This window comes from Phoenix dactylifera, unplaced genomic scaffold (assembly GCF_009389715.1).
Source record: "Phoenix dactylifera cultivar Barhee BC4 unplaced genomic scaffold, palm_55x_up_171113_PBpolish2nd_filt_p 002211F, whole genome shotgun sequence".
Taxonomy (NCBI): Eukaryota; Viridiplantae; Streptophyta; class Magnoliopsida; order Arecales; family Arecaceae; genus Phoenix; species Phoenix dactylifera.
In genome coordinates this window covers 13046-40902 of record NW_024069470.1, presented here as the reverse complement: position 1 = coordinate 40902, position 27857 = coordinate 13046, and the positions used below count along the sequence as shown (strand labels likewise).

The 27857-nt window shown below is 40.1% G+C and overlaps 3 long non-coding RNA genes across 26 annotated transcripts; all 3 read right to left on the bottom strand.

Annotated features, from left to right (window-relative positions):
* Window positions 1-1464: 1464 nt before the first annotated feature.
* LOC113462132 lies at window positions 1465-5529 on the bottom strand. 15 transcript variants are annotated; one of them, XR_005510335.1, is made up of 9 exons: window positions 5447-5529; window positions 5160-5216; window positions 3998-4115; window positions 3699-3832; window positions 3433-3487; window positions 3259-3318; window positions 3089-3143; window positions 2892-2948; window positions 1469-2711 (listed from the first exon to the last, which is right to left on the bottom strand). It is a non-coding gene; the product is annotated as an uncharacterized LOC113462132 (long non-coding RNA). The 15 variants fall into 15 exon arrangements; XR_005510336.1 differs by having other exon boundaries at window positions 1465-1827; window positions 1925-2711; window positions 3433-4115; XR_005510330.1 differs by having other exon boundaries at window positions 3695-4115.
* A 302-nt stretch (window positions 5530-5831) lies between these two features.
* Window positions 5832-10907, bottom strand: LOC120109457. Of its 5 annotated transcripts, none has more exons than XR_005510347.1 (3): window positions 9702-10907; window positions 9505-9561; window positions 5832-5868 (listed from the first exon to the last, which is right to left on the bottom strand). It is a non-coding gene; the product is annotated as an uncharacterized LOC120109457 (long non-coding RNA). The 5 variants fall into 5 exon arrangements; XR_005510345.1 differs by lacking the exon at window positions 5832-5868 and adding an exon at window positions 6444-6502; XR_005510346.1 differs by lacking the exon at window positions 5832-5868 and adding an exon at window positions 6814-6854.
* Window positions 10908-18901: 7994 nt separating this feature from the next.
* LOC120109456 lies at window positions 18902-23826 on the bottom strand. Of its 6 annotated transcripts, XR_005510340.1 has the most exons (8): window positions 23769-23826; window positions 23092-23239; window positions 20374-20491; window positions 19807-20206; window positions 19630-19689; window positions 19457-19511; window positions 19261-19317; window positions 18902-18917 (listed from the first exon to the last, which is right to left on the bottom strand). It is a non-coding gene; the product is annotated as an uncharacterized LOC120109456 (long non-coding RNA). The 6 variants fall into 6 exon arrangements; XR_005510342.1 differs by lacking the exons at window positions 23092-23239; window positions 23769-23826 and adding an exon at window positions 20568-20620; XR_005510338.1 differs by lacking the exons at window positions 23092-23239; window positions 23769-23826 and having other exon boundaries at window positions 19622-19689; window positions 20374-20561.
* Between the last annotated feature and the right edge of the window lie 4031 nt (window positions 23827-27857).

Below are 27857 nucleotides of genomic sequence, written 5' to 3'. Positions count from 1 at the left end.
AAGTACAGTAAGTTGCTTGCTAATCACTGTGGTGATCTCAGGTCTGAGGGATATTTACACCCATATCCACTCGGAACATCTCTTGACAGTAGAGCGTTCCGGAATTGGTCACGTTCAGTGAAATGTACTCCACTTCACCTGTGTGACATATCAGTATCTCCACACTCCTTGGTTAAGAGGACAACCAACGTATATGTCTCATAACGACCTAATCTCGACAATGCTGTTGTCCTATTAACAGCATATCATTTGGTCGCAAATAGGTTTAAGAACATAAATCCTTCTTTATCATAAAATAAGTCTTAAGAACATCATATAAGAGATCATTTGAAGATGTACAATGAAATGATGAATAATGCCAAATAACACTTTATTAATTTATCAATCAATTCCCAACAATGAATATAAGAGATCAACACGCTGACGATTGACACGTAGGATACAACTCCCAACAATTACCCCCCGGGAGACCAACAACAAGTTGAAGGAGAAGAAGAAAGAGAAGACCAACAAATCGTGAGTAAAAGAACTAGAAGCCGACCTGGGGAAAAGATCCCACAGTGTCTCTTATTCTCCCCCCCCATCGAACGATTGTTGCTGCTCAATTGTCTGCGGAACAGCAGACCTTCCGGAGCTGCTCGCTCAATCGCTGCTGAAGAGAACATAATCTCCAGCACCAAACTATTTCACCACAGTCTACCAACAGTGACCTACAAACAACATCCACCATGAAAGGCCTGACCATATCATTCAAAGTTGACAGCAAGAAGCAACAAAAGCATAGAAATTACTATAATCGATCCATGAAAACACTAAAGTTATATGTGTGCCCCAGTCACAAAGGCAAAAAATAGCATACAGAACCACTTATTGAACACGTGAAGATTGAACATAGGTGAGATCAACTGAATAATGCTTATTGAACATTGAATTAAAACAACAAAATGCACATTACCATAGCCCAAAAAAATAAAATTGTTGGTTCAAAAATTAACTATTTATCAACGCCAGATACGATGACTAGAAGTGCAATCAACTAGCAGAACATTTCATCCACAGTTCAAACCAACAGTGACCTACAAACAGCATCTACCAAGAAAGGGTCGATCATATCATTCAAAGTTTATAGCAACAGGTAACAAACGCGCAGAAATTACTATAATACATCCACGAAAACACTAAAGTTATATGTGTCTCAGTCACAGTGGCAAAAAACAGCATACAGAACCACATAATGCCAACATTAAATAGATGCGGGGGCATTCCACAAACGTGGTGCGGGCAACAACAAATTAAAGCGGGTGGACAACCAATTGCATCACCAAGACTAACAGACCCAAAAAAAGTTTGCCCAGAACTTGATGACCATCATTCACATGTCATCAAATGGAGCAAGCAATGGCAGCCAACCGAAACAACAACCAGCACAAATTTATGCACAACAACCAAGTAGGATGAGAGATATAGAAGCAATAAAATAATCCAAACTCTTTATATGAAGAACCAGAGAACTAGTCTTAGCATTTAACGAAATAAGCCTCCGGAGAAATCCTAAATAGCAACCTTTTAAGCTTAATGGTTTAGGATTTCCCATGAATTAGCATGTCAGAGATCATTTCACAAGCCAGAACATTAACAATTGAAAAGAGGGAGAGAGAGCACATCGAAACAATATAGAACATAACCACCAGAACCAAATTAAACGGAGTCCCACAAACAGCCAAGAATGCCAAATCCAAGATTGCCTCGTCGTCAAGAAAATAGCCGCTTTCCTTTCATAGCAAAACCCGGGTCCAAGAATCATCACAACCTTCTGGAGAAAATGGCCTTAACATATAAATTCAAAAGCTGTCAATAAAAGAATAAAGTGCAATATTTAATGAACAAATCAACCAACAGAAGAGTAGGAAAAGAAATGGTATACAGAGTTGAGTAGGAGGAAAGGCATATAGCGATCCAAAAATCTTGTCCAGTCTCCAATAGGCTGCAGCAGTAGCCTGCAGAACAATGGACCTTCCAACTTGCAAAGCATAAAATTTTTATATTTTATTTCCGCCCTTTCCAATTTGATTAGCAAATAATACTACGAAATAGCTAGGAAGAAAAAGGGGCAAATAAATAGCTATGAAGAAAAAGGGGCAAATAAATAGAAGTGAATCTTATAAATAACAAATTCGGAATAATTCTAGTAGTCAAACAATAGTAATAAGTTTATAAGGAAAGAGTATTTCATGAACAGTTGTAGTGGAAAATCAAATTCAAACTATTGTATAGAAATTCCTGCAGCAGCAACCGATAGACCACCACATAGCAATAGAGTATGATCCAGGCCTCTGAAGCATAAAAGTTTACAAGTGAATCAAATTACCACCAGATATACAGAGATAAGTAGCAAGATCAGGAAAAATAAAAGTAGACAAAGGACCAGAATAAATAATTGATTGATTGGATAACTGTTACCAAGACTAAGGACATCATCATGGGAAAGTCCAAAGAGATTACCCTAGTTAATACCAACTCTAGAGAAATTTCTACCTCGGCTTCTGCAACTCCTACATAAATGAAGCGCAAAAATGGAACTTAAAGTTATCGCCAGCACTAGTTGGCCTCTAAGCAAGCCACTTCGTCTTTTTTCACACTATTACTTGAAGAAAAGATGGAAAATAGAGAATAATGAAGGATGACAGAATCCATGCAAGACCAAAAATTACCTGGGAAAGAATAAGTGAAATAAAAAAGAAGAGTCAGGAAAACTGAAAAAATGAGGTTGGAATGCGAGCAGATTTGAAACATGTAAAAATGTGACAGCCTGTTATTGAGCAAACAACACCTGATTTTGACAAGCAAAATACAAACTTTGAGGATTTGGGTTCTCGAAGTCAAAATCGTACCTTTTTTTATAGCATCCTTATCCCAAAACTTTCATCAGCCTCCAAATCCTATGAATTCTTCAGGAACAGAAGAAAAAACACATCAAAAGAAATATAATTACAGTTATGTAATTAAAGAAGTCATAAAAAAACATAATCTTCAAAAAACAAGAAATTAAAAGGAAAAAAGGGAAGAGGAAGAAGAGGCTCAAATTCACCACTTCCAGAAGTTCCTCGCCTATTGCTAGAGAAGCTGACACGCAAAGAAGAGAACTGCAATTTTACAAGTCACCCATCTTCTCATCAATATACATACATACACAAAAAAGAGCAGAAGAAAGCTAGGGGGCAGGAGAGGTGGAAGGCTGAGCCTTTTTTACCAACATACAAGAACCAACTCTTTGAGAAGGCGATTATCCGTCACATTGTATGCCTGCCCGTGCTCCATCTAAGCATGGAACCATTATAAAAGCCATTTTGAAGCTTATGTCTTGCATGACAAGCTCACAAAATCTCGAGCATTAGATAATCAGGTCTACTGCAATAAATAAATAAGGTTTACCGCAAATCTGAATATGACTCAAGAGGGTTCCCTCCCAGCTCACAACCTACCAGTACTTTCAAATCAAGATATGGTCAGAACCGGTCAGCAACACATGAATAACTTAATCTAGTATACCAATCTAAAATATGACTAGCTCTATTGATGCTTGTTGAACATCAAGAACAGATCAAAAAGCCAATCTGATTGAAGAAAGCACAGCCATAAGCAATAAAGGTAATAGTAAGGCAAATTGTTGGGAAATAAATCAAAATATACTTACGTACTTAAAGAAATACTGCGATCGGACAGTTTTTCGACCTTTGCATGTTGTTCCACCAATTAGATATGCTTGCTTAAGAGACATCAATGGTTAGGATTTATCAAGGACAGCTTCCACAGAAAATCACGAATCTAGCCCCTATAAAATGAGATGACCAGGAGTAGAAATAGTTCATTTGAAGGATAACACAGGAATGAGTAAAGATGCTGTCATCTTCACCCAAAAAGTTCGGACTTTTGCTGCAGCATAGGGTCCAACAATAGCTGAGAAGTGAGTACTAAGAAATCAAAACAGAAAATTTACCTAGAATACACGATATTTGGCTTTGTAACAAGTCAATCTCAGATCCAAAAATAAATCAGAGTCAACCAACATATGCTTATTGTTGGTCCATTTGAACTTCAGCAGATATGGCTACACCCTACAAAATGATAAGGATAAAACAATCATTCACAACTTAATAGAATATAATCATTACAAGATATCACAAATCTCACCCTTATTAGACATAATAATTCAAAAGAAAAAAAAGGCGTCCCAAGGTTTCTGCCCCACAGGATCTCGAGAGGTGGTTCGAACTCATAATATGCACAGGTCAAAATGGAGCAACCTTACCACTGCACCAAGCCCCGCCCACATAAAATACATTAACAAACATACTAAAATTACAATACAAACTCAGGCATGAAAACATGAAAATTAAAGTTTCCAAGCAAATGGAAAGTCATGCAGATTCATTGTAACCAACAAGGTTAATAAAAAAAGATTAAAGGATTGGAATTACCACACGGTATGTCACAAGGATATAACCATAACTGATGGCCAGCAGACAAAACAATGAGAAATTCTTCCGATTCGAAACTTGATCTAATATAAAAAGGGATAGGAGCTATACAGGGATTAGTCTAATAGTTCTAAGATTATGTAAAAGCATTTTCAGAAGATCATGTCATTATCTCATGGCAACTGCATATGATATGATTTGAAAGTTGTACTAAAAGAACCCATCACTTTTGTCAAATAAAAGATTAAGCAACATACACAGCACATAAAAACCAAAACAAAAGTAGAGGTGTCACTGTCATGATGTATAGAAAACAAGGATGTAAATGTCAGAAAAACACCAGAGCATCCCAAATTAAATGAGAGCAGAAATAAAAATGAAAAAACAAATTAAATTAATTAGCCAATCGCAACAATTAGGAGAAAAGTTATCCAATGGTGAAGCAGGCATTTCAGCTAACTTAATAACAAGAGACATAAAAGAATTGCAGAAAAATATAGCACAATAAGATTCACACAAACTGGTAGTTCATGTAAAAGAGCCCATCTATTTATGGTCGGGATTTTGTGAAGGAGAAAATGTAAATATGCGACACATTCTAGTATTGAGCAAACAACTCCAGATTTCTGACAAGCAAAATACGAACTTTGAGAATGTGGATTCTCGAAGTCAAAATCGTACCTTTATTGATACCATCTTTATTTCGAAACTATCATCGGCCTCCAAATCCTACAAATTCTTCAGGAACAACAGAAAAAACACATCAAAGAAATTTAATTACAGTTTTTTAATTAAAGAGGCCTTAAAAAATATAATCTTCAAAAACAAGAAATTAAAAGGCAAAATGGGAAAAGGAAGAAGAGGCTCAAATCGCCACTTCCAAAAGTTCCCCGCCTTTGCTAGAGAAGCTGACACGCAAAGAAAGAGAGCAATTTTACAAGTCACCCATCATCTATCAAGATACATACATACACAAAAAAGAGGAGAAGATCCCCGCTCCTCTTCTCCTCGGGTGATGACCTCTCCAACTTACAATGAATGCAGATTGGGTTGCCAGCAATGTAGTAGACCTTCCCGAAAATTGCCTCACCTATTGCTAGAGAAGATGGCAAGCAAAAAATAACAAATTTAGAAGTCACCCCTTGTTGCATCAATATTCATGCATAAATGCATCCATACAAACAAAAAAGCAAGGAATGCTGTACCCGGTTCAGCCCGTACCGAACCGATACTGGCTGGAAAGGTCTGGTTCGGTGTTAAAAACCCGTACCGGCCCGAACCGGCTAACCGTATCGGCCCGTACCGGTCCAAATTCTTTTGGAGCTTTTGGATACGTGAACCAAGAGGTTCCCTCCCAACCTGCAAGCTACCAATGCTTTCAAATCAAGATCTGGCCAGAACAGGTCAGCAACACATGATATTAATCTAGATAACCAGTCCTAAAAATTGGTGTCCAAGACTATTGATGCTTGTTGAACGCAATAATAGACCAAAAGCTAATTTGATTCAAGAAATCACAGCCTAAAGCAATAAAGTAATACTATGACAAATTGTTGGCAAATAAATCAAAATATACTTACATACTTCAAGAAATACTGGATCGGAAAACAAGATGTAAATGTCAGAAAAACACCAGAGCATCCCAAATTAAATGAGAGCAGAAATAAAAATGAAAAAACAAATTAAATTAATTAGCCAATCGCAACAATTAGGAGAAAAGTTATCCAATGGTGAACAGGCATTTCAGCTAACTTAATAACAAGAGAAAAAAAGAATTGCAGAAAAAAATAGCACAATAAGATTCACACAAACTGGTAGTGCATGTAAAAAAGCCCATCTATTTATGGTCGGATTTTGTGAAGGAAAAATGTAAATATGCGACACATTCTAGTATTGAGCAAACAACTCCTGATTCTGACAAGCAAATACGAACTTTGAGAATGTCGGTTCTCGAAGTCAAAATCGTACCTTTATGATACCATCTTTATCTCGAAACTATCATCAGCCTCCAAATCATATGAATTCTTCAGGAACAGCAGAAAAAACACTTCAGAAGAAATTTAATTACAGTTTTGTAATTAAAGAAGCCTTAAAAAAAATATAATCTTCAAAAAACAAGAAATTAGAAGGCAAATGGGAAAAGGAAAAGAGGCTCAAATTCCGCCACTTCCAGATGTTCCCCGCCAATTGCTAGAGAAGCTGACACGCAAAGAGAAAAAGAGCAATTTTACAAGTCACCCATCATCTATCAATATACATACATACACACAAAAAAGAGGAGAAGATCCCGCTCTCTCTCCTCGGTGATGACCTCCCAACTTACAATGAATGCAGATGGTTGTCAGCAGTGTAGTAGACCTTCCAAAAATGCCTCGCCTATTGCCAGAGAAGTGGCATGCAAAGAAGAGAACAATTTAGAAGTCAACCCTTGTTGCATCAATATTCCTGCAAAAATGCATCCATACAAACAAAAAAGCAAGGAATGCGTACCGGCCGGTTCAGCCAGTACCGAACCGATACTGGCTCCGAACGGTCTGGTTCCGGTGTTAAAAACCCGTACCGGCCCGAACCGGCTAACCGTATCGGCCCGTACCGGTTCCAAATTTTTTTGGAGCTTTTGGATACGTGAACCAAGAGGGTTCCTCCCAACCCGCAAGCTACCAATGCTTTCAATCAAGATCTGGCCAGAACAGGTCAGCAACACATGGATAATTTAATTAGTATACCAGTCAAAAATTGGTGTCCAAGACTATTGATGCTGTGAACGTCAATAATAGACCAAAAAGCTAATTTGATTCAAGAAATCACAGCCTAAAGCATAAAAGTAATACTATGACAAATTGTTGGCAAATAAACAAAATATACTTATATACTTCAAGAAATAATGCCGATCAGAAAATTTTTTCGACCTGAGCACGCTGTTCCACCCAATCAGATATGCTTGCTAAAGAGACATCAATGGTTAGGATTTATCGAGGACAGCTTCCACAGAAAATCACGAATCAAGCCCCTATAAGATAAGATGACTAGGAGCTGTAATATTTCATTTAAAGGCTATCAAAGAAAGGAGTAAAGATGTCATCATCACCCAAAAGGTTCGGACTTTAGCTGCTGCATAGGGTCAGCAATAGCTCAGAAGATAAATAGATAAGACAACAGCAGACCACGAATATACTTGAACAGTTTTTATGAGTTTGGTAAAATTCTAGGATGATGCAGTTTGAAGGTCCGAGCCACAAAACTGATGAAGTAGATTACCATGAATAAAGCGGAATGCAAAGTGTAAATCAACATAAAAGTTGTGGTTAAAAAGGGATAGCTGGCAAAGAGAGTGGCTATCCATAATTACCTAAACTACAAAGGCCGGCGACAATAAAACTCAAGCAAGTACATTATCATCTGAACGCAATACAAGTGTACTATTTATGTAAATAAATTAAACAAACTTAGTCTCAAACTAGGTGGAATCAAGAAACTTCATCTCATCTAAAGGGAACCAGAAAGAGTATGGCCGTCAAACCACGTACAGGTCAAGGAATTATCTGTGTTCAATAGAAATCATTAGGTCTAGCATGGAAGGTGCAAGAAGACAACGTTTTTTATTAAAAAAAGAAAAAAAATATTAAAAAATTTAGAAAAAAAGAAAAAGAAAAGAAAAGAATGGCTTCCAAAATAAAGAACACAAAGCTATATCCACTACAGGCCAGACACAAGTCAATTCTTGTATAAAAATAAATGGAGCCTTTTTGGAAGCCAAAAAAGGAATCATGTTTAGCCTACGAGAAGTGAGTCCTAAGAAACCAAAACAGACAATTTACCTAGAATACACAATATTTGGCTTTGTAACGAGCCAACCTCAGTTCGAAAATAAATCACCACGAGTCAACCAGATATGCTAATTGTTGGTCCATTTGAACTTTAGAAGATAAGACTACATCCTAAAAAATAATAATCATAAAAAAATCATTCACAACTTAATAGAATATAATCATCCCGACATATCACAAGCCTTACCTTTATGATACATAATACATTCAAGAAACAAAAAAAGGCATCCCCAAGGTTTCTGCCACTTAGCATCTGAGGTGTTTCGAATACATGATGCACAGGTCAAATGGAGCAACTTACCATTGCACCAAGCCCCGCCCGCACGTAATACATTAACAAACATGCTCAGGCATGAAATCATGGAAAATTAAAGAGAAAGAGAGGTTGAAAAAGAAATGGTAAATGTATCCAGAACAACATGCAGAAATGTTTTCCAAGCCAAGGAAAGTCATGCAGATCAATGTAACCAACAAGGTTAACAAAAAATGATTAAATGATTGAAGGATTGGAATTACCACACAGTATGTCACAAGGATATAACCATAACTGATGGCCAGCAGACAAAACAAAGAGAAATTCTTCTGGTTCTGAACTTGATCTAATATAAAAAGGCATAGGAGCTATACAGGGATTAGTCTAATAGTTTCGTTCTGAGATTATGCAAATGCATTTTCAGAATCATGTCATTATCTCATGGGAACTGCCTATGATACTATTTGAAAGTGTATAAGAGAACCAACCACATTTGTCAAATAAAATATTAAGCAACATACACAGCACATAAAAATGGGAGCAAAAGAGAGTGTCACTGTCAATGATTTATAGAAAACAAGGATGTAAATGTTAGAAAAACACCACAGCTTCCCAAATTAAATGAGAGCAGAAATAAAAATGAAAAAAACATATTAACTTAATTAGCCAATCGCAACAATGGGAGAAAAAGTTATCCCAATGGTGAAGCAGGCATTTCAGATAACTTATAACAGAGACGTAAAAGAATTGCAGAAAAAAAAAGCACAATAAGATTCACACATAAACTGGTAGTTCATGTAAAAGAGCCCATGTATTTATGGTCGGGATTTTGTCAAGGAGAAAATGTAAAAATGTGACACATTCGAGTATTGAGCAAACAACTCCTGATTTTTGACAAGCAAAATAGAAACTTTGAGAATTTGGGTTCTCGAAGTCAAAATCGTACCTTTATCGATACCATCTTTATCTTGAAACTACCATCAGCCTCCAAATCCAATGAATTCTTCAGGAACAACCGAAAAATTACATCAAAAAAAATTTAATTACAGTTATGTAATTAAAAAAGTGCTACAAAAATATAATCTTCAAAAAACAAGAAATTGAAAGGCAAAAAGGGAAAAGGAAGAAGAGGCTCAAATTCACCACTTCCAGAAGTTCCTCGCCTATTGCTAGAGAAGTTGACACGCAAAGAAGAGGAGTAATTTCACAACTTGCCCATCATCTCATTAATATACATGCACGCAAAAAAGAGGAGAAGATCCCTGCACCTCTTCTCCTCTGGTGATGACCTCTCCAACTTACAATGAATGCAGATCGGGTGCCAGCAATGTAGTAGACCTTCCATATATGTCTCGCCTATTGCTAGAGAAGATGGCATGCAAAGAAGAGAAGAACAATTTTAGAAGTCACCCCTTGTTGCATGAATATTCATACATAAATACATCCATACACAATAAAGCGAAGAAGAAAAGGAGAAGGAACAATGCTTGAAGGGTAACTGAGAAATCACTATAGATGCTCACCTCCTCTCTCAAGTAGAAAGCTAGGAGAAAGAAGAGGTGGAAGGTTGAGCCTTGTTTACCAACATAAAAGAACCAGCTCTTTGAGAAGGCGATTATCCGTCACATTGTATGCCCGCCCATGCTCCTAATTCTTGGAACCATTATAAATACCATTTTGAACCTTATGTCTTACATGACAAGTTCACATAATCTCCAGCATTAGATAAACAGGTCTACTGCAACAAATAAATAAGGTTTACTGCAAATCCGAATATTACTCAAGAGGGTTCCCTCTCAACTCACAACCTACCAATGCTTTCAAATCAAGATCTGGTCAGAACAGGTCAGCAACAAATGGATAATTTAATCTAGTATACCAGTCTAAAAATTGGTGTCCAGCACTATTGATGCTTGTTGAACGTCAGTAACAGACCAAAAAGTTAATCTGATTCAAGAAATCACAGCCTTAAGCAATAAAAGTAATACTCTGACAAATTGTTGGCAAATAAATCAAAATATACTTACAAACTTCAAGAAATACTGCAATCGGACAGTTTTTCGACCTGAGCATGCTGTTCCACCAATCAGATATGCTTGCTAAAGAGACATCAATGGTTAGGATTTATCGACAATTTCCACAGAAAATCACGAATCTAGCCCCTATAAGATGAGATGACCATGAGATGACCAAACTATTTCATCCATAGTCTAGACCAACAGTGACCTACAAACAGCATCCACCATGAAAGGCTTGATCATATCATTCAAAGTTCACAGCAAGAGGCAACAAAAGCATAGAAATTACTATAATCGATCCATGAAAACACTAAAGTTATATGTGTCTCAGCACAAAGGCAAAAAATAGCATACATAACCCCATAATGCCAACATCAAATAGATGTTGGGGCATTCTACAAACGTGGTGCGAGCAACAACAAATTAAAGCAGGTGGACAACCAATTGAATCACCAAGGCTAACGGAACCAAAAAAAGTTTGCTCAGAATTTGATGACCATCGTTCACATGTCATCAAATGGAGCAAGCAATGGCAGCGAACTGAGACAACAACCAGCACAAATCTATGTACAACAACCAAGCAAGATGAGAGATATAGAAGCAATAAAATAATCCAAACTCTTTATATGAAGAACCAGAGAAATAGTCTTAGCATCTGACGAAATAAGCCTCCAAAGAAATTCTATATAGCAACCTTTTAAGCTCAATGGTTTAGGATTTACCATGGATTTTGTTTGATTCTGGCTATTCACATTTCTTTATTTCAGTCAGTTTTTCTAGAGAATTACACTGCATACCTAAAAATTGAGGCATGATTAATTTCGAGGATGAAATTTATTTAAGAGGGAAAGAATAAATGTCCGGGCGGCCGATACTAACTAGGCTCAATACTTTTGAGGCCCAGTTTAAGGGTATTTGCGCCAGGTCGTTAATGGGGCCGTATTGGGCCCATGGATGGCAACCCTCGCCTCACGCCTGAGGACTGAAGTGACGGGCCCCAGCTGGCCAGTGGGGGGAAGGCCAGCTGTTGGGCCCTCATCCATGCAAAATGGGAGTCTGCCACCTCTCACCCAGGTTGAAAGGACAAGCCCAGCGGGCCAGAGGGAAAGGGCAGCTGTAGGCTTCGGAAGCAAGGAGGAAGGAGAGGGTGCCACCTCTCCAAGGGTCACCTCCTAAGCAGAGTTTATTTAAACTCTCAGTTTCTTAACTTAGGAGTTAATATACCCTCTTATTCCTTAGCCCTCTGGAGTACTGTACCAGAGAAGCCGAACCCTAGAGCCGAAGGTTGAAGGAGCTGAACCTCTGAAGCCCTAGGAGAGGAAGGAGGGATTTCTTGAAGGTTGTACTGCTCGTGCTATTGGGGCGGTAGTCGGCAATAGCACGGCCGTGTCGCGGATCGTGTCCGGGGCGTGACATATGTCACTTCAGTTGTGGATATGATAAAAATAAAAAAGGGAACAGAAATACTTTGAACACACCTGCAATTAATATAACTTATGACGTGAATGCTTTAAGGCCTGTAGCATCACGTGAAGATTGAACAGGTGAGATCAAATGAATAATGCTTATCGAACATTGAATTAAAACAACAAAATGCACATTATCATAGCCCAAAAAAAAAATTTGTTAGTCCGAAAATTAACTATTTATCAAAGACGGATACAATGACGGGGAGTGCAATCAACTAGCAGACCATTTCATCTACAGTTTAGACCAACAAGGACCTACAGACAGCATCTACCAAAAAAGGGTTGATCATGCCATTCAAAGTTGACAGCAAGAGGTAACAAATGCAAAGAAATTACCATAATCCATCCATGAAAATACTAAAGTTATGTGTCTCAATCACAGCGGCAAAAAACAGCATACAAAACCACAAAATGCCTACATTAAATAGATGTTCGGGCATTCCACAAACGTGGTGCGTGCAACAACATATTAAAGCAGGTGGACAACCAATTGCATCACCAAGACTACCGGACCCAAAAAAAGTTTGCTCAAAATTTGATGACCATCAATTACGTGCCACCAAACGGAGCAAGCAATGGCAGCCAACCGAAACAACCACCAGCATAAATTCATACAACAACCAAGCAGGACGAGAGATATAGAAGCAATAAATAATCCAAACTCTTTCTATGAAGAACTAGAGAACTAGTCCTAGCATTTAACGAAATAAGCATCCGAAGAAATCCTATATAGCAACCTTTTAAGCTCAATGGTTTTGAATTTCCCGTGGATTTAGAATGTCAGAGATCATTCCACATGCCAGAACGTCAACAATTGAAAAGAGGGAGAGAGAGCACAATGAAACAATATAGAACATAACCTCAGAACCAATTGAATCACCAAGGCTAATGGAACCAAAAAAAGTTTGCTCAAAATTTGATGACCATCGTTCACATGTCATCAAATGGAGCAAGCAATGGTAGCGAACTAAGACAACAACCAGCACAAATCTATGTACAACAACCAAGCAAGATGAGAGATATAGAAGCAATAAAATAATCCAAACTCTTTATATGAAGAACCAGATAAATAGTCTTAGCATCTGACGAAATAAGCCTCGAAAGAAATTCTATATAGCAACCTTTTAAGCTCAATGGTTTAGGATTTCCCATGGATTTTGTTTGATTCTGGCCATGCACATTTCTTTATTTCAGTTAGTTTTTCTAGAGAATTACACTGCATACCTAAGAATAGAGGTATGATTAATTTCGAGGATGAAATTTATTTAAGAGGGAAAGAATGTAACATCCGGGCCTGATACTAACTGGGCCCAATACTTCTGAGGCCCAGTTTAAGGGTATTTGGGCTCGGTCGTTAATGGGGCCGTATTGGGCCCATGGATGGCAACCCTCACCTCACGCCTGAGGACTGAAGTGACGGGCCCCCGCTGGCCAATAGGGGGGAAGACCAGCTGTTGGGCCCTCATCCATGCAAAATGGGAGTCTGCCACCTCCAGGTTGAAAGGACAAGCCCAGCTGGCCTGAGGGAAAGGGCATCTGTAGGCTTCCGGAGCAAGGAGGAAGGAGAGGGTGCCGCCTCTCCAAGGGTCACCTCCTAAGCAGAGTTTATTTAAACTCTCAGTTTCTTAACTTAGGAGTTACTATACCTCTTATTCCTTAGCCCTCTCGAGTACTGTACCAGAGAAGCCGAACCCTAGAGCCGAAGGTTGATGGAGCTGAACCTCTGAAGCCCTAGGAGAGGAAGGAGGGATTTCTTGAAGGGTGTACTGCTCGGCTGTAGCCAACCCGGAGCAAGGTATGACCTGAATTTACTTAAATGGGTTTAAACAAAATAAAAAGAGGAAATTCCTCGTGAATGTTTCTCCCCTCTGTTTCAAACATAATACCAGAGGAAAAAAGACACTGGCACAGAGATGGAAGAAGAAATACCCTGTACTACCTTATAAATACACAGCAAATATTTAAATATATGACATTTACAGTCTGACTACCCTGTTACCCATGTATGAGGCTTCGTGCTATTGTGGGCGGTATCGGCAATAGCACGGCCATGTCACGGATCGGGTCCGGCGTGACATATGTCACTTCAGTTGGGATATGATAAAAATAAAAAAGGGAACGGAAATACTTTGAACACAACTGCAATTAATATAACTTAGATGAATGCTTTAAGGCCTGTTAGCATTACGTTGAAGATTGAACTTAGGTGAGATCAAATGAATAATGCTTATCGAAAAAATGAATTAAAACAACAAAATGCACATTAGTCATAGCCCCAAAAAAAAAATTGTTGGTCCAAAATAACTATTATCAAAGACAAATACAATGCAGAGAGTGCAATCAACTACAGACCATTCATCCACAGTTTAGACCAACAGGAACCTACAGACAGCATCTACCAAAAAAGGGTTGATCATATCATCAAAGTTGACAGCAAGAGTAACAAATGCAAAGAAATTACCATAATCCATCCATGAAAATACTAAAGTTATATGTGTCTCAGTCACAGCGGCAAAAAACAGCATACAGAACCACATAATGCCAACATTAAATAGATGTTCGGGCATTCCACAAATGTGGTGCGTGCAACAACATATTAAAGCAGGTGGACAACCAATTGCATCACCAAGACTACCGGACCCAAAAAAAGTTTGCTCAAAATTTGATGACCATCAATTACGTGTCATCAAACGGAGCAAGCAATGGCAGCCAACCGAAACAACAACCAGCATAAATTTATGTACAACAACCAAGCAGGACGATAGATATAGAAGCAATAAAATATCCAAACTCTTTCTATGCAGAACTAGAGAACTAGTCATAGCATTTAACGAAATAAGCATCCAAAGAAATCCTATATAGCAACCTTTTAAGCTCAATGGTTTAGAATTCCCATGGATTTAGAATGTCAGAGATCATTTCACATGCCAGAACGTCAACAATTGAAAAAAGGGAGAGAAAGCACATCGAAACAATATAGAACATAACCTCCAGAACAAAATTAGATGGAGTCCCACCAACAACCAAGAATACCAAATCTAGATTGAACAAACACCGATCAAAATATTATCTCACTATTATTCAAGTCCAGAGAGAACTTAGAGCAAAGTTGACAAAATAAAATATCTGAACCAAGTTCAAAACTTTTGAAGATATACTGAAGAAAAGGAGAGAGGGAGAGAGACTTTGACCAAGATCTCCCCACTTCCTACACTCTCCACCTAAATCTACTTTAAAATCTCTCGGAAACACAACCGTAAAAAGAATATTGAAAACAAAAATCCCAGCAATTTGAAAGCAGGGAAGGGGAAGATGGAGAGGGGGGCTCTGATTCACCGATTGATCTGCAACTAATAAATCAAAATGGCTGCAAATAGTTGCCTGGAAGATTGCCTTGCCGTCAAGAGAATAACTGCTTTCCTCTCAATTGTAGCGAAACCCTCGAGCAAGAATCATCATAGCCTCCTTGTAAAGAACCCAAAAGCAGCGCCGCTCTCCCAATTTGGGAAACAAAGAAGAATAAGAAAAGCAAAAGAGAAGGCACATAAACAAAGAGAAAAAGATAACAAGAAGCACAACATCGCGACCATTATCCACCCGGGAGACCAAGAACAAGTAGGAGGAGAAGAAATAGAATACCAGCAAATCTTGAGAAAGAGAACTAGAAGCCGACCTAGGAAAAAGATCCCACAATGTCTTCTTCTCCTCCCCCCTTCTAACCATGGCCGCTGCTCGGATGTCTGCGAAACAGCAGACATTCAAAAGCTGCTCGCTCTACCGCTACCGAAGACGACATAACCGCAGCACCAAACTATTTCATCCACAGCTTAAGAGTTTAGACCAACAGTGACCAACAAACAGCATCCACCTTGAAAGGCTTGATCATATCATGACAGGAAGAGGCGACAAAAGCACAGAAACGACTTCTTGCACTAATCGATGTGACCATCTAGCAATGGTATCCGACGTCCGGATAGGCAGAATATATGCGAAACAAATATTCTGAAACCCTAGACTATGGTTACTGTATAATTCATCCCTTTGACTACTAATGCTAGGATGACCTCAGAGTTCTGTCAACTCTCTAATCAGTACATCCACTATGTGATCAACTTTAGAAATCCTGTGACTCATCACAAGGATTGCCCTGGCCAAGATTTTGCTAAATTGAACACAGCATTATCTCCTATTTTCAGGAGGGGTCAATTCCATCTTGACTCACGCACTGATTTCGCAAGTACTTGACTGCACCCAGTAACCTTCCGTTCCAGAATTAGAAATTCTGCTAGTTCGGTACTAAAGTACAGTAAGTTGCTTGCTAATCACTGTGGTGATCTCAGGTCTGAGGGATATTTACACCCATATCCACTCGGAACATCTCTTGACAGTAGAGCGTTCCGGAATTGGTCACGTTCAGTAAAATGTACTCCACTGCACCTGTGTGACATATCAGTATCTCCACACTCCTTGGTTAAGAGGACAACCAACGTATATGTCTCATAACGACCTAATCTCGACAATGCTGTTCTCCTATTAACAGCATATCATTTGGTCGCAAATAGGTTTAAGAACATAAATCCTTCTTTATCATAAAATAAGTCTTAAGAACATCATATAAGAGATCATTTGAAGATGTACAATGAAATGATGAATAAGCCAAATAACACTTTATTAATTTATCAATCAATTCCCAACAATGAATATAAGAGATCAACACGCTGACGATTGACACGTCGGATACAACTCCCAACAATTACCCCCCCGGGAGACCAACAACAAGTTGAAGGAGAAGAAGAAAGAGAAGACCAACAAATCGTGAGTAAAAGAACTAGAAGCCGACCTGGGGAAAAATCCCACAGGTCCTCTTATTCTCCCCCCATCGAACGATTGTTGCTGCTCAATTGTCTGCGAACAGCAGACCTTCCGGAGCTGCTCGCTCAATCGCTGCTGAAGAGAACATAATCTCCAGCACCAAACTATTCAACCACAGTCAGGACCAACAGTGACCTAACAAACAACATCCACCATGAAAGGCCTGACCATATCATTCAAGTTGACAGCAAGAAGCAACAAAAGCATAGAAATTACTATAATCGAGTCCATGAAAACACTAAAGTTATATGTGTGCCCCAGTCACAGTGCAAAAATAGCATACAGAACCACTTATTTGAACACGTGAAGATTGAACATAGTGAGATCAACTGAATAAATGCTTATTGAACATGAATTAAAACAAAAAATGCACATTACCGATAGCCCAAAAAAATAAAATTGTTGGGTTCAAAAATTACTATTATTATCACGCCAGATACGATGGACTAGAAGTGGCAATCAACTAGCAGAACATTTCATCCACAGTTCGAAACCAAACCAGTTGACCTACAAACACATCTACCAAGAAAGGGTCGATCATATCATTCAAAGTTTATAGCAACAGGTAACAAACCGCGCAGAAATTACTATAATACATCCACGAAAACACTAAAGTTATATGTGTCTCAGTCACAGTGGCAAAAAAAACAGCATACAGAACCACATAATGCCAACATTAAATTAGATGCGGGGGCATTCCACAAACGTGGTGCGGGCAACAACAATTAAAGCGGGTGGACAACCAATTGCATCACAAGACTAACAGACCCAAAAAAAAGTTTGCCCAGAACTTGATGACCATCATTCACATGTCATCCAAATGGGAGCAAGCAATGGCAGCCAACCGAAACAACAACCAGGCACAAATTTATGCACAACAACCAAGTAGGATGAGAGATATAAAGCAATAAAATAATCCAAACTCTTTATATGAAGAACCAGAGAAACTAGTCTTTAGCATTTAACGAAATAAGCCTCCGGAGAAATCCTAAATAGCAACCTTTTAAGCTTAATGGTTTAGGATTTTCCCATGAATTTAGCATGTCAGAGATCATTTCCACAAAGCCAGAACATTAACAATTGAAAAGAGGGAGAGAGAGCACATCGAAACAATATAGAACATAACCACCAGAACCAAACTAAACGGAGTACCACAAACAGCCAAGAATGCCAAATCCCAAGATTGCCTCGTCATCAGAAAATAGCCGCTTTCCTTTCATAGCAAAACCCCGGGTCCAAGAATCATCACAATCTTCTGGAGAAAATGGCCTTAACATGATAAATTCAAAAGCTGTCAATAAAAGAATAAAGTGCAATATTTAATGAACAAATCAACCAACAGAAGAGTAGGAAAGAAATGGTATACAGAGTTGAGTAGGAGGAAAGGCATTTAGCGATCCAAAAATCTTGTCCAGTCTCCAATACGCTGCAGCAGTAGCCTGCAGAACAATGGACCTTCCAACTTGCAAAGCATAAAATTTTTATATTTTATTTCCGCCCTTTCCAATTTGATTAGCAAATAATACTACGAAATAGCTAGGAAGAAAAAGGGGCAAATAAATAGCTATGAAGGAAAAAGGGGCAAATAAATAGAAGTGAATTCTTATAAAATAACAAATTCGGAATAATTCTAGTAGTCAAACAATAGTAATAAGTTTATAAGGAAAGAGTATTTCATGAACAGTTGTAGTGGAAAATCAAATTCAAACTATTGTATAGAAATTCCTGCAGCAGCAACCGATAGGACCACCACATAGCAACAGAGTTATGATCCAGGCCTCTGAAGCATAAAAGTTTACAAGTGAATCAAATTACCACCAGATATACAGAGATAAGTAGCAAGATCAGGAAAAATAAAAGTAGACAAGGACCAGAATAAATAATTGATTGATTGGAATAACTGTTACCAAGACTAAGGACATCATCATGGGAAAGTCCAAAGAGATTACCCTAGTTAATACCAACTCTAGAGAAATTTCTACCGTCGGCTTCTGCAACTCCTACATAAATGAATCGCAAAATGGAACTTAAAAGTTATCGCCAGCACTAGTTGGCCTCTAAGCAAGCCACCTTCGTCTTTTTTTCACACTATTACTTGAAGAAAAGATGGAAAATAGAGAATAATGGAAGGATGACAGAATTCATGCAAGACCAAAAATTACCTGGGAAAGAATAAGTGAAATAAAAAAGAAGAGTCAGGAAAACTGAAAAAATGAGGTTGGAATGCGAGGCAGATTTGAAACATGTAAAATGTGACAGCCTGTTATTGAGCAAACAACACCTGATTTTCGACAAGCAAAATACAAACTTTGAGGATTTGGGTTCTCGAAGTCAAAATCGTACCTTTTTTTATAGCATCCTTATCCCAAAACTTTCATCAGCCTCCAAATCCTATGAATTCTTCAGGAACAGAAGAAAAACACATCAAAAGAAATATAATTACAGTTATGTAATTAAAGAAGTCATAAAAAACATAATCTTCAAAAAACAAGAAATTAAAAAGGAAAAAAGGGAAGAGGAAGAAGAGGCTCAAATTCACCACTTCCAGAAGTTCCTCGCCTATTGCTAGAGAAGCTGCCACGCAAAGAAGAGAACTGCAATTTTACAAGTCACCCCATCTTCTCATCAATATACATACATACACAAAAAAAGAGCAGAAGAAAGCTAGGGGGCAGGAGAGGGTGGAAGGCTGAGCCTTTTTTACCAACATACAAGAACCAACTCTTTGAGAAGGCGATTATCCGTCACATTGTATGCCTGCCCGTGCTCCATCTAAAGCATGGAACCATTATAAAAGCCATTTTTGAAGCTTATGTCTTGCATGACAAGCTCACAAAATCTCGAGCATTAGATAAATCAGGTCTACTGCAATAAATAAATAAGGTTTACCGCAAATCTGAATATGACTCAAGAGGGTTCCCTCCCAGCTCACAACCTACCAGTACTTTCAAATCAAGATATGGTCAGAACCGGTCAGCAACACATGAATCACTTAATCTAGTATACCAATCTAAAATATGACTAGCTGTACTGATGCTTGTTGAACATCAAGAACAGATCAAAAAGCCAATCTGATTGAAGAAAGCACAGCCATAAGCAATAAAGGTAATAGTAAGGCAAATTGTTGGGAAATAAATCAAAATATACTTACGTACTTAAAGAAATACTGCGATCGGACAGTTTTTCGACCTTTGCATGTTGTTCCACCAATTAGATATGCTTGCTTAAGAGACATCAATGGTTAGGATTTATCAAGGACAGCTTCCACAGAAAATCACGAATCTAGCCCCTATAAAATGAGATGACCAGGAGTAGAAATAGTTCATTTGAAGGATAACACAGGAATGAGTAAAGATGCTGTCATCTTCACCCAAAAAAGTTCGGACTTTTGCTGCAGCATAGGGTCCAACAATAGCTGAGAAGTGAGTACTAAGAAAATCAAAACAGAAAATTTACCTAGAATACACGATATTTGGCTTTGTAACAAGTCAATCTCAGATCCAAAAATAAATCAGAGTCAACCAACATATGCTTATTGTTGGTCCATTTGAACTTCAGCAGATATGGCTACACCCTACAAAATGATAAGGATAAAACAATCATTCACGACTTAATAGAATATAATCATTACAAGATATCACAAATCTCACCCTTATTAGACATAATACATTCAAAAGAAAAAAAAAGGCGTCCCAAGGTTTTTGCCCCAGAGGATCTCGAGAGGTGGTTCGAACACATAATATGCACAGGTCAATATGGAGCAACCTTACCACTGCACCAAGCCCCGCCCACATAAAATACATTAACAAACATACTAAAATTACAATACAAACTCAGGCATGAAAACATGAAAATTAAAGTTTCCAAGCAAATGGAAAGTCATGCAGATTCATTGTAACCAACAAGGTTAATAAAAAAGATTAAAGGACTGGAATTACCACACGGTAGGTCACAAGGATATAACCATAACTGATGGCCAGCAGACAAAACAATGAGAAATTCTTCCGATTCGAAACTTGATCTAATATAAAAAGGGATAGGAGCTATACTGGGATTAGTCTAATAGTTCTGAGATTATGCAAATGCATTTTCAGAAGATCATGTCCTTGTCTCATGGCAACGGCAAATGATACTATTTGAAAGTTGTGCTAAGAGAACCCAAACAATTTTGTCAAATAAAAGATTAAGCAACATACACAGCACATAAAAATGGGAGCAAAAGTAGTGGTGTCCCTATCATGATGTACAGAAAACAAGGATGTAAATGTCAGCAAAAGACCAGAGCATCCAAATTAACTGAGGGCAGGAAAAAAAAAATGAAAAAACAACTTAAATTAATTTGTCAAGATTCAAACGCAACAAATGGGAGAAAAAGTTATCCAATAGTGAAGCAGGCATTTCAATTAACTTAATAACAAGAGACCTAAAGAATTGCAGAAAAATAATAGTATAATAAGATTCACAAATAAACCGGTAGTCCATGTAAAAGAGCCCATCTATTTATGGTCAGGATTTTGTTATGTCACTTCAGTTGTGGATATGATAAGAATAAAAAAGGAACAGAGATACTTTAGAACCCAACTACAATTAATATAAGTTATGACATAAATGCTTTAAGGCCTGTAGCATCACGTGAAGATTAAACTTAGGTGAGATCAACTAAATAATGCTTACTGAAGCCACCAAGGTAGTAGCCTGGTGGTAAGGGGGCGATAATTCCGCCCAAGTTGCCCGGGTTCGAAACGCACGGGCGTCGATTAAATTAGGGGACCGGATGCCCCACGCCCGGCTGGCTTGTTGGCGGTTATGCTTTCCTTCCACTTGTACCAAGGTGGCACTGGGGTGACGTACCCACACGTGAGGCGGTGAACCCAGTGGGGTGAGCCCACGGGTCGGGGAAGGCACGCGAAACCTGCGACCTGTATCGAACATTCCCTAGTGGAAGGGGGGCTCAGTAATGGGGTTGCTACACGGGTGGGCTGGTCCCTCCCCCTCCCCTCCTATTTTTGACCAAAAAAAAAATAATGCTTACTGAACAACGAATTAAAACAACAAAATGCACATTACCATACCCAAAAAATATTGTTGGATTGAAAATTAATTATTTATCAATGCCTGATACAATGACATGAAGTGCGATCATCCAGCAGACTATTTCATCCACAGTTTTAGACTTTAGACCAACAGAGACCTAGAAACAGCATCTACCATGAAAAGGCATGACTAATTAAAAATGGGGGCAAAAGTAGTGGTGTCACTATCATGATGTACAGAAAACAAGGATGTAAATGTCAGCAAAAGACCAGAGCATCCCAAATTAAATGAGAGTAGAAATAAAAATGAAAAAAACAAATTAAATTAATTAGTCAATCGCAACCAAGTTCAAAAACTGTTGAAGATATACTGAAGAAAAGGGAGAGAGGGAGGCTGAACCAAGTTCCCCACTTCCTTGACTCTCCACCTAAATCTACTTTAAAATCTCTCAAAAATTCAAGAAACCCTTAAAAAAAGAATCTTGAAAACAAAAAGCCCAGCAATTAGAAAGCAGAGAAGGCGAAGATGAAGAGGGAGGCTGAAATTCAAGGAACTCTCAAAACTAAGTGCACTTAAACATAATGGAGAGGAGATCCATGACTTACTGTGTAATGCATAAATTACAGGAACGGTGATTCTATATCCCACCATAATCAACACAAAATCACATGGATAGCATGCCAATAACAAGTGTAGAAAAATGCAGAACTTATATAACTATTGGCGACATAATTCAGTTATCACAGAGCTTACTTAATTATAAGAATATAAAAACTAAGATGCCATAAAATAGGTGCCTCCCTCTCTTGAAAAGCGGGAGGAATACTTAGTAAGTATGAATGGGAAACTAAATACATGGTGACTTGATCAAGAGAAAAAAAACATAGTTGGCTTCTAGAAAAAAGAAGCATGTGAAAACTCAAAAGACAGAATTTAAAGCCACCACAGAGGGGCTAGGGCTTCCGGTGGAGACGAAGGAGAGGGGGGGGGGGAGAGAGAGAGGATGGAGGCGAAGAGGCGGGAAAAACTCTGGAAAGAAAAACGGAGGAGGTGGTGGCGCCACCAGAGGGAGGAGGAGAAAAAGAAAATAAAAGAAAATAAAGAAAGAAAAAGAGGGGAAAAAAAAAAGGAGGATCGTACCTGGGTCTCTCGCGCCTCCTTCTCGGTCACGGTGGTTCTCCTCCTCCGCCGTGGTCGGATCGGGGTAAGGGAGGTCCCCGGAGACTAAAACTCACTCCGGCATCACTTTGGAGGAGGTTTAGGCCCTCCCTCTCCCACTGCTCCCACCCTGGAGAAGGGGCACCCCTCGGCCGCAGTCGCCCGGAGCGGCTGCAGGCCCGAGGAAGCGTCCGCCTCCTCAGGGGAGCTCCCAGGGGCTCGGCCCCACCTCGGGGACCCGTTCGACTCCTCCGGCACCACTTCGGAGGAGGTCCAGGGCCCCCTACCCTTTCCCTTCTCCCGCTCCGACGGTGGGAGCCATCTCCCGGAGGAGGCTCGCCCCACCGGTGGCACGGCGCGAGGGAGAAGAGGAGGTGGGAGGGGGAAGCAAAGAGAGAGAGGAAGGAGGGGAGAAGGGCTCGGCCGGAGGTGAAAGAAGAAGAAAATAAAAGGGGCTAGGGCTTCCGGTGGAGACGGAGGAAGGGGGGCGAGAGAGAGAGAGAGAGAGAGAGGATGGAGGCGAAGAGGCGGGAAAACTCTGGAAAGAAAAACGGAGGAGGTTGGTGGCGCCACCACAGAGGGAGGAGGAGAAAAAGAAAATAAAAGAAAATAAAAGAAAATAAAGAAAGAAAAAGAGGGGGAAAAAAGGAGGATCGTACCTGGGTCTCTCGCGCCTCCTTCTCGGTCACGGTGGTTCTCCTCCTCCGCCGTGGTCGGTCGGGGTAAGGGAGGTCCCCGGAGACTAAAACTCACTCCGGCATCACTTGGGAGGAGGTTTAGGCCCTCCCTCTCCCACTGCTCCCACCCTGGAGAAGGGCACCCCTCGGCCGCAGTCGCCGGAGCGGCTGCAGGCCGAGGAAGCGTCCGCCTCCTCAGGGGAGCTCCCAGGGGCTCGGCCCCACCTCGGGGACCCGTTTGACTCCTCCCGGCACCACTTCGGAGGAGGTCCAGGGCCCCCTACCCTTTCCCTTCTGCCGCTCCGAGGTGGGAGCATCTCCCGGAGGAGGCTCGCCCCACGGTGGCACGGCGAGAGGGAGAAGAGGAGGTGGGAGGGGGGAAGCAGAGAGAGAGAGGAAGGAGGGGAGAAGGGCTCGGCCCGGAGGTGAAAGAAGAAGAAAGAAAGGGCTAGGGCTTCCGGTGGAGACGAAGGAAGCGGGGAGCGAGAGAGAGAGAGGATGGAGGCGAAGAGGCGGGGAAAACTCTGGAAAGAAAAACGGAGGAGGTGGTGGCGCCACCACAGAGGGAGGAGGAGAAAAAGAAAATAAAAGAAAATAAAGAAAGAAAAAGAGGGGAAAAAAAAAAGGAGGATCGTCCTGGGTCTCTCGCGCCTCCTTCTCGGGTCACGGTGGTTCTCCTCCTCCGCCGTGGTCGGATCGGGGTAAGGGAGGTCCCCGGAGACTAAAACTCACTCCGGCATCACTTTGGAGGAGGTTTAGGCCCTCCCTCTCCCACTGCTCCCACCCTGGAGAAGGGCACCCCTCGGCCGCAGTCGCCGGAGCGGCTGCAGGCCGAGGAAGCGTCCGCCTTCTGCGGCTCCGAGGTGGAAGCATCTCCCGGAGGAGGCTCGCCCCACGGTGGGCACGGCGAGAGGGAGAAGAGGAGGTGGGAGGGGGAAGCAAAGAGAGAGAGGAAGGAGGGGAGAAGGGCTCGGCCGGAGGTGAAAGAAGAAGAAAGAAAGGGGCTAGGGCTTCCGGTGGAGACGAAGGAGGGGGGCGGGTGGCGAGAGAGAGAGAGAGAGAGAGAGGATGGAGGCGAAGAGGCGGGAATACTCTGGAAGAAGGACCTTAACGGTTACGGCATAACGGGGCGGATCCTGGTTCGGGTCCAAAACCCGTTAAGCCCAATAAAAAGTAATTGGCTTAGCTAAATCTGGCTAAGCCCGGGTCCCAAACAGATTAGGCTAAAGCTGGACGAGCCTAAATTGCAGACCAAGTTAAATGCGAATTAAATCAAGCCCAAATTCAGTTGGGTCCGAACCCAATTAAGCTGAGCTAGTCCTAGCAGGCCCAATTCAATCTGAATCAAGCCTAATTCAACTAATTAGAGACCAAATTGGCTTTGGACCGTCCCTAATTCAAGCCCAAATGATTTAAAATGATACTAGACCAAGGTTAGACCCAATTAGACCTTGAACTGAGCCTAATGACCCAATCAGAAGACCAATTTGACAAATGGTCTACCTTTTGCGCCAAAACTATAAATGAATTATTTAGCAATGAAATCTTATCCTTGCCAAAAAATCAAAATCTGTTTGCAATGAAACTTATTCAGTCACCATATATAAAAAAGATTAGTGATGAAACTAATTTGTCACCAAAAAAACTCTAGATTTTTTTTTTTTTCATTTTTGCATCCACATATAAACATTTGGGAACAATTCATTTTGCTTTGCAAGTCTTGCAGCCATGCACCATATTTTAAGACTTGTCAAAGTAATGGGCCAAATAATGTATTTTAATCTATTGATGCACCTTTTTTCCCCTTCACAACCAGCTTTAATGTGTTGCTAGTGGCCCTGCAAGAACTTCGGAAGAGGGAACAATGTACACCAGCAGTGGTGCCATACATCTGTAAACAAACTGAAAAGAGCATCTCTAAATCTTACTGAGTCCCACCCCAATTGATTGAGTCACCCTTATATTTATTTATATAAATAAAGACATAGCATATATCCTCTATATAGATCATAGGATTACTCTATGAATAGGTCAATTCTCTAAGGCCTTCGCATTCCTAATCCTATAGGGCCGGACGGCTTTGTTTGCCCTAGCTTGGCGAATCACATCCCACCCCTGCTTTTCGACGACTTTCCATTTTTCTTTCGTATTTTCTTCCTATTTGACTAAATTGGACTCCCTCGTCACAGTCTTCTTTTTTCCGAGTAAAGAATTGCTTGCCTCGACTAGTGTGAAAGAGTTGAGACGAACGAGACCAAGGCCATATAGAGTAACAGCTAATAAAAGAAGCTATTATGGTCCATTCGAAAACCAATGGTCGCTTAATTGCTAAATTGACTCAAATCCTACGAGCAAACAAAGATAGGATCCCAAGTAAGTTTAGAAAAAATATTTTAATAGTATTTTTGCGAGACCCTGGAAACTAGCCGGTCCACTTGACCGGCCCCCAGCCCCAAACTTTCGGCCTCACGGCCTCACGTGCGTTGCACGTGAGGGGGCGTGATCAAGGGGAGAATCATCCCGCAGAAGCCGAGAACACCTGTTATTTTAGGGCTTCTTCCTCCTCCCTTTGAAGCCATCCAAAGTCGAGCCGCCACGCCCAACTGGTTAGGGGTTCTCCTTCTTCTTCGTGTTGCCGCCCCAAGAGAGAGGGAGGAGAGCCATTAAAGTAGCAAGTTGGGTGCTCTTCTTCCTCCATTTTGCCGCTGGAAGGAAGCCGCCGGATCTTCGCCAGGGCTGAGGTAAGGATTCCTAGCCTTCACCTCTTTGTTATACCATTTGAAAAAAAAAGAAGAAAGAAAGAAGAAGAGAGGGAAGAAGGAGAAGGCCGACCACCGCGGGCACTTCTTCTTCTCCCGTGCGCATGCCTCCTCCGCGGAAGAAGGAGAGGGTCGGCCGCCGCGAGCGTCGCCGGCCTCGACTTGGCCTCTCCCGGGCTCACCGACCTCCCTTCGCGAGAGAAGAAAGAAGAAGAAAGAAAGAGGGGGAAGGAGAGGAAGTCGGGTGAAGAGAAGAGGAGGAGAAAGAAAAAGAAAAAAAAGAAAGAAAGGGGGGAAGGAAGAGAGGAGTCTGGAGAAGAAGCGAAGAAAAGAAAAAAAAGAAAGGAAAGGAAAAGGAAAGAAAAGAAAAGAAAAAAGAAAAGGAAAGGAAAGAAAAGAAAAAGGAAAAGAAAGAGAATATATATATATATATATCTTTATATATATATATATATAAAGGGAGGGAGGTGGTTTACGGGTATGAACCCGAACTCGGAGAGCTAGGCACTTCTGCAGGCTCGATCATGGAAGGATGTTAAATTTAAGTTATATAGATATATATAACTTAAATTTTAAAGAAGAATATGATTTTTGGATATTAGGTTTTGCGAGGGATTTGCGTAATTAATTGGATTTGTTGTGGATCTCGTTCGCAAGGTAAGTAATGTAACCTTTTCTAGATTTATCGGTAAGTTATAAATATTTTCTCGGAGTTGAGTTATCCTTGATTTACAAATTCGATGCATAGTGTTATATGTCTATTTTTAGAATATTGTATAATTCTGATTGAACATATTTGCTTTCGACTTGATTGTGTTTGATTGATTCGATATCATATTTCGGTTTAGAAAATTGAACGTAATGCAAGAAAAGATAATAATAACTCGTATAGATTCGGACTCGCAGTTGGGCTATGTTGAGGACCCCGCCAATAGAGGCTAATACATTGGTATCGTAAGAAGATTAGTCGGTGATATGACCCTGCCACAGGAAACATATGGTCATAGTTCGTGGCTGTTGAGTTGAATTCTGGTAAATTGAAAGAAATTAAGATATGAATGATATTTGGTTTTGACACTGCATGTTTTTATAACTAAAATATGAAATAGAGAATTAATTGAACTTCAACCTCGCTATGTGAGAACCCCGCCAATGGAGGCAGCTACGTTGGCAATTGACTGTCCTGAAGGACGACAGGTATTAATCTAGTTCCAATATTTATTTCTATTTATTGTCTAGCTATGCCCACTGCTCCTTGTTAAGACGACTTATTATGCTGCTAGAAAAGATTAAATAGTTACATAACAATTTT